The sequence below is a fragment of the Psammomys obesus genome, unplaced genomic scaffold (assembly GCF_907164565.1).
Source record: "Psammomys obesus unplaced genomic scaffold, mPsaObe1.curated_primary_1811, whole genome shotgun sequence".
NCBI classification, from domain to species: Eukaryota; Metazoa; Chordata; class Mammalia; order Rodentia; family Muridae; genus Psammomys; species Psammomys obesus.
This window is the reverse complement of record NW_026596109.1, coordinates 6426312-6432968: the sequence shown is the minus strand read 5'-3', so window position 1 is coordinate 6432968 and position 6657 is coordinate 6426312. Positions and strand designations below refer to the sequence as shown.

Below are 6657 nucleotides of genomic sequence, written 5' to 3'. Positions count from 1 at the left end.
CACATGCAGGTACACCATACACATACACAAATACACACATGCACACACACACACCATACATGCATACATACATACACACACACACATACATACATACATACATACACACATACATACATACATACATACAGACATACATACATACACACACACACATACACACATGTACACACAGATACACACATGGGTAAGTGCACACACGCCCCTCCCCATTCTCACCTCCCAGCCAGCAGCTGCCATCCTCTGTGAGACTCCAGCCAAAGTCTCTCAGAAGAACTATTACTAGGACCAAGCCCGTCTTGCTCTTACGCCTTCACGCGGCTTCGCTTTGTTTTAAACACAGAAGTTCTAGAAGGAGGGAGAGGAGAGCAGAGAACGAGAGACCCTGTTCCATGCTTCTGTTGCACAACTAGGTGTGAGCCCTCTGGTATAAGGGGAGCCGTAGGAAAGGTTCAGGTTGGAATACAAGGGATCAAATCCCAGTAACTCCCGAGCTCTGAGAACGAGCAAGTTGTCCAACCGCACTGACTGCAAGGAGTCTTGGGCTTTTGTAGAAAATTAGCAAAGAAGCAAAAGGAGCAGCTCTAAGTTGTGCCACTCATAGCTAACACTGAGCAGTGAACACGTGCTGTGGGTCTGCTTCACTTTGGGACATGCACATGCGTGCAAGCATGGTGTATGTGTGTGTGTGTTAGCGTGCAGGAAATCAGAAGACAGCTTGTGAAAGTCAGTTTTCTCCTTCTAGCAGATGGATCAGTTGGCCATTACTATGGCAAGCATCTCCACCCATCACCTCACTGACCCCTGTTCCAAAGCTTTTATGTATGTATAGTAGTTCACCTCATTCTTTCAATAACCACATGGGGAGGGAATCCTATTGCTCATGTTTTACAAATGAAAAAAAAAATGGAGGCACATAACGGTATACCCTAAGTCACAGGGACAGTGAGAATAGTACACAAGGAATGAAAGGTACCTGGCGTGCACAAGGAGTTGACTCAGTGGTAACTCTCTAGCTGCTTCCTTTTCTCCATGTACCCCAAGGAGTCATGGATCAGCTCTCAATGACTCTGAAAGAGAAGCAACATTGACTCTGCCGTGCAAACCACCTCAGTGAGGAAAATGAAAACCAGTCCGGTCCTTCAAACACAGGGCATTTGATTGAGACCTTGTTACTTGGGTCCTAGAGCAGCTGATATGGAAATCGGGGTAGGAGCAGGAAGAAATTGCTACCATTTTCAAATTTTCTGACTGAAGCAGGAAACACAAATGAATCCACCAGCCAGATGGAAGGCTGGCCTTGTGGAAGAGACATTCATAGCCAGAGGCGCAAGAAGGTGGAACGGGACACCAATGGCAGACAGCCTGGCTTCCTTCTTTTCCCTCCTCCATCATCTGTTAGCATTATGCACTAACCGGGTCTGTTTGGAAGCTAGTTGGGCAGGGAGCTGGAGGGTTTCAAGTTCCCTCAAAATGAAGTAGAATAGAGAAGGGATAAGAACAGAGAAATTGTGACCACAGAGAGGACTATGTGAACTGATTCAAGCACTAGAGGGCAGTGTCCAAGCTCTGAGCCACCTCCAACTCTTCAGCTTGTCAAAACCATGATTCCCATAGTTCTTCACTCTTCCCTTCCGATCACACTTTCTAGAGTTTCTCCAACATCTTTAAGCCTCAGACTCTCTCCTAACCTTTACCTCTTCCTACATGTGAATTCACAAAAATGACCTAAAACCTCAAGATCATGTGACCAAAATTCCTTTGTTCTTTTTCCTATGCCTAGCCTTGATGCCTTTTCCCAGTCTCAATAAAAATGTCCCTCTACCCTCCTATCAGTCAGGACATAATTAGGGAGCTGAAAACCAAGAGTGTTATGGGTTAAATGATTTGTGGCAAGAATAGTGTAGCTATAGAAGGGTAAAAATCAAAAGTAGCAAACAAAATAATAGCCAAAGAATCTGGAATTAGATATAACAAAATAAAAACTAGCAATTAGCCCTCCTAGAAGACTGGGAGAAGTGAGCAAGGAAGAGATCAAATGGGAATTCAACAGAGGCACATAGCTAAAAGGCACACAAGTAGCCAAACACAGCTTGCTGATGGGGGCGTGTCCCTAGGGCAGTAGTTCTCAACCTTCCTAATGCTTTGACCCTTTAATAGTTTCTCATATTGTATTGACCCCAACCATAAAACTATTTCATTGCTACTTCATAGCTATAATTTTGCTGCTGTTACGAGTTGTATGTAAATATCTGTTAGGCAGGATATCTGATATACGACCCCAAAGGGTTGAAAACCACTGCTCTAGAGGAAAGATGATAGAAAAGTCTTTGGTAGGCTGTTGCTGCTACATCTGTTTTTCATCATGGATTGGTGCTGCAACGCAGGGTGCTCAGGAAGGAGGAAGAATTAAGCACAGAGTTTAGAGCAGTACGGATGAGCTGAAATTTTCCTGGCATTTCTGCATCTAACTTTTGCTGCGAAACACAAGATAATCTTGATTCTACCTGCCCCTTCTGCACATATCTTCTTGCACTGGGTTTAACCAAAACGACTGAATAATGGCTACTATTTCCCTTTGCCATGCCTAATCTCATGCACATTTCTCTTTTGGTCCACTCTACCCATGATTATGACGTGAGAACGCCATTCCAGCTCAGCCAACCCATACAGTATAAAGCCAGGCTGCTCCCTAATTCCAGGGTGCTCTACTCCTGCACTCTCAGGGGTCTAACCCTTTTCATTCCCTCTCAATCATTGACTCTATTGACTCTGTCCCATCTGCCCACAGAGTGCCCCAGTCTCTCCCATACAGGAAAAAGAACCCTTTCTTCCACATTGGCACTCCCTAGAGAAATTTCCCAACTCATCTCTTCTTTCATCATTCTACCAAAACTCAGAAGGGGAAGTAGAATGTTTCTTGGATACTCTCAAAACCTGACCACCTGCTTGCCTCTTAAACCACTGTCATTGTGCTTCCTCTTCACTGAGGTAACAATGTCCCCCTTCTAGCTAGTACCCAGGTCCCTTCAGGGCACACCTCCTCTAAAGCACTGTCATCTGTGTAGGTCAACTTTCTTTAACTGTGACAAACACTCGCGATTAAATAAGGACCTTTATTTGGCATCCTAATTTCTGACTTTTCAGCTGCTGGTTGGCTGCCTCCATTACTCTGAACCTGTGCTGAGGCAGAGTAGGGTGGTGGGAGTGTGTGGCAGAAGAAGCTGTTGCCCTTGGTGATAGGAAGCAGAAGACACACAAAGGGTCCAGTATCCCAATACTCTTTTCAAGAGTACATTTCCAGATGACCTACCAACTTTCTCCTAGCCCGATAGGCTAGAGGTTCCATCTCCTCCCTGAGGCATCCTGGGCTAAGGAGAAAGCCTCTGGGGAACACTTCGCGTGGAAACCATGAGCACAGTGTTGGTGATCCCTTCCACCTTGACTCCATCCCTTCCTTGGTATCTATGAAGCCATTCATTCCTGAATTCCCTTTCCTCCTCTCTCCTCCTTCTCCTCCATGAGTCTCTCTTCCTTTGCCTATCCCCAAAGGGCTATACTTGTTCAAGGTCCAGCGGTGGCCATCTCATCCCAAATGCCATACTTCGCACCCTGACCCAGTGAATTCACCCAGCCTTGGGCTTCAGATAATAGCAGCATGCTAATTACTCCCACACCCTTAGATCCAGTCCAGACTGCTTCAGTTATTTCTAGCTACCAGCTGCAGATAATATGACATGAAGCCCAAAGAGGACTATTCTTGACTGAACAGAGATGGAATGAATAAAAATCAAACAATAACAATCTGCTGGTGATTTGCAAGGCCTTATTAGGTTTTAGACATTATGCTGAGAGTTACATGCACTGTCACTTTAAATCCTCATGAACTCTGAGAGGTAGATGTATTTTTGGTACCAGGCTACAAATGAGAAAAAATGAGGTCTGGAGGGATCATAAGTGAAGCTCGGTCAGGTTTAGCCATGATGAAGTAAACGATATCAGACTTGCCTTGAAAAGCTAAGCTGTCAACTGCAAGAAAATATATGCAAAATATATTCACCATAAAGCACTTGTATGGCGAATATGAAGAGAAACATGATCTCACTTACGTGTAGCATATAAAAGGGCTGAACTCACAGAAGGAGAAAATAGAATGGTAATTAGCAGAACTGGGGGAGGGGCAGAGAGAGAAATGATAATTGTTAATTGTGGGGCATAATTTTTTTTTCTCAGACAGCTCTAGAAACCCACCGCACAGGATGGTGGCTGCAACCACACACTATTTATGTCAGAATTGCTAAAAGAGCACATTTTAGATTTTTTTCTTACCACCACACAAAAGCAGATAAGTAAGGTGATAGATCTACTCATTAGCTTAATTTAAACACTCTAAAATCAAAACACCACAGTGTAGCCCATACATATATAATTACACTTATCAGTTAGAAAGAAAACTGTTAAATAAAATATGAAAAGAAGCCTTGTGTCTGGGCATGGAAGGTCATACCTGTAATTCCAGCACTGGAGAGGCTGAGACAAGAGGACTGCCACAAAGTCGGGGCCAACCTGGGTTCACAGTGAGTTCTAGGCAACCCTGGACCACTACAAATACTAACAACAACAATAAAACTCTCAGAATACAAATGCAAAACACTTTCAAGTCAATAATAAGAATATAACTAATCTGACAAAGGTAGACCCAAAAAAATGAACAGGTGCTTGACCAGAGGGAAAAAAAATATTCACTATCCTAGGTCACTGGAGAATGTCAGAACCATGATGAGATACCATTTTGCCTACATAGTCAAGAATCGAATGTTGGCTACTGCTAAGTGTTTGTGGAGATAGGATATAACCTCATCTCCCATATCGCCAGGGTTAACTCAATGCATTGGAAGTTTCTTTGAAGTCAAGAATCTGATATACAATCTAGTAATTCTTGTCCTATGTCTTTAGTCAGTAGAAATGACAGCATCTGAAAATAAAACAAGACGGGCATGCGAAGGTGGAGGGGTAACTCACCAGTTAAGGTTATGAGTACTTGCTGCTCTTACAGAGGACCATAGTTCATCTCCCAGAACACATGTCAAATGGCTCACAGGTGCCTTGAACTTCAGCCCCTGGAGATCCAACGACTTCTTTGGTTTCTGCAGACAAGTGTGGATGAATATACATGTGCAAACACACATACATGCACACAGGCACAGGGGGTGGAAGAATTTTAAAAAACAAGACTGATATACAAGGCTACTTGCAGCTTTTATTCACAGTAAACATAAGTGAAGGAAGGAAGGAAAGAAGGAAGGAAGGAAGGAAGGAAGGAAGGAAGGACAAAAAGGTGTAAATGTTCATCATCTGCTGAATATTTGAATCTCAGTAGATCTACATAGGAAAGAAGTGATTTCTTAGTAAATAATATAAATCACGTGATTGTTTTAATGAAACAAAAAGGAAGGTCTAGCGATTCATGTAAAAGAAACTGATTGTAATAGTTATTGTTCTTATCTCAGTGACCAGACACATAACAAGAAGCAACTTCGGGGATATGGGGTTTATTTTGGTCCATAGCTTCAGGGGATACAGTCCAGCCATTGTGGCAGAGACGTACTGTGGCAAGAGAATGAGGCAGTAGGACCATGAAATTGCCATTCACATTGTCCCCAGTCAATAAGCAGACAGAAGTAGGGTCAGGCTACAAAGCAAGATGCACTCCCACTGGCCTACTTCCTACATCCTAGTTTCCACAATCTTCTCAGATAATGCCTCCAGCTGGGGACCAAGTATTAAGCCGCTGAGCCTATGGAGTATATTTCACCTTCAAACCACCACACTGATGAATCTCACAAAAATTTGCTAAGTGAACACACTTAGATACAAAATGAATCCGATCCTGTCAACTTCTGGAAAAGGCCAGACTACAGCTGAATAAGGATCAATAGTTGCCTGGGGCTAGCTATGGAGAATTGCTTGCAAAGGAGTATGAGGTTACTCTGGGAGAAATGAACGCTCTATTTATCTTGACTGCACCATCATCTGTATGCATTTGTCAAAATTCATCGAGTTGAATGCAGAAAATTGATTAATTTCATTACATGTAAATTATATATCATAAAGCTAATTTAAAAACCAATAAGGTAAGTCAAAGGAAAAAGATATGTGCAGGATAGAGAGGAAGCAACAAAGGTAGACATTAATCATAACAGGGACGTGCAAACAGTCCACCTGACTCTTGGGCATAAGCCAATGAAAAAACCATTACCTGCCACTGGGTCTGTTTGCCTCGACTCACTGAGGGCTGGGAATGGGTCCCATCCTTCCATTGTAACTGTGAGGATAGAGAGAGTTTAGTGGTACATTCCTAAGGCTAACATGGAGATAGGCACTCGGGAAGTCTTATACCTGTCAGTACCTAAGTGTATAAAAATAAAGGGCAAGACAAAAACTATAAAATTTTAAGAGACTAACGAATTCTTTTCCCACTGCCCAGCTCTTTGCCAGGGCATGTCACTATTCTCTGAGCATACTTTGATCCCATGAGAAACAGGGGAAGAATGAGTTGCCTTGATGATCTTTAAGGATTCTTTCTTCCTTAGCTTTTAACATGATGTGCATGACTCTGTGTGAGCCACCTTCCATCTCTGACAAAACAGAATGCAG

The 6657-nt window shown here is 43.0% G+C and overlaps 1 long non-coding RNA gene across 1 annotated transcript in view; it reads right to left on the bottom strand.

The window, feature by feature from the left end:
• LOC129692585 (uncharacterized) overlaps positions 1-6318 on the bottom strand; it is a 6935-nt gene extending 617 nt beyond the window's left edge. The window contains exons 1-3 of the long non-coding RNA XR_008722723.1: positions 6260-6318; positions 5023-5147; positions 977-1070 (exon numbers count right to left, since the gene is read on the bottom strand). This is a non-coding gene — a long non-coding RNA (uncharacterized LOC129692585). The remainder of the gene's footprint in view (positions 1-976; positions 1071-5022; positions 5148-6259) is intronic.
• Between the last annotated feature and the right edge of the window lie 339 nt (positions 6319-6657).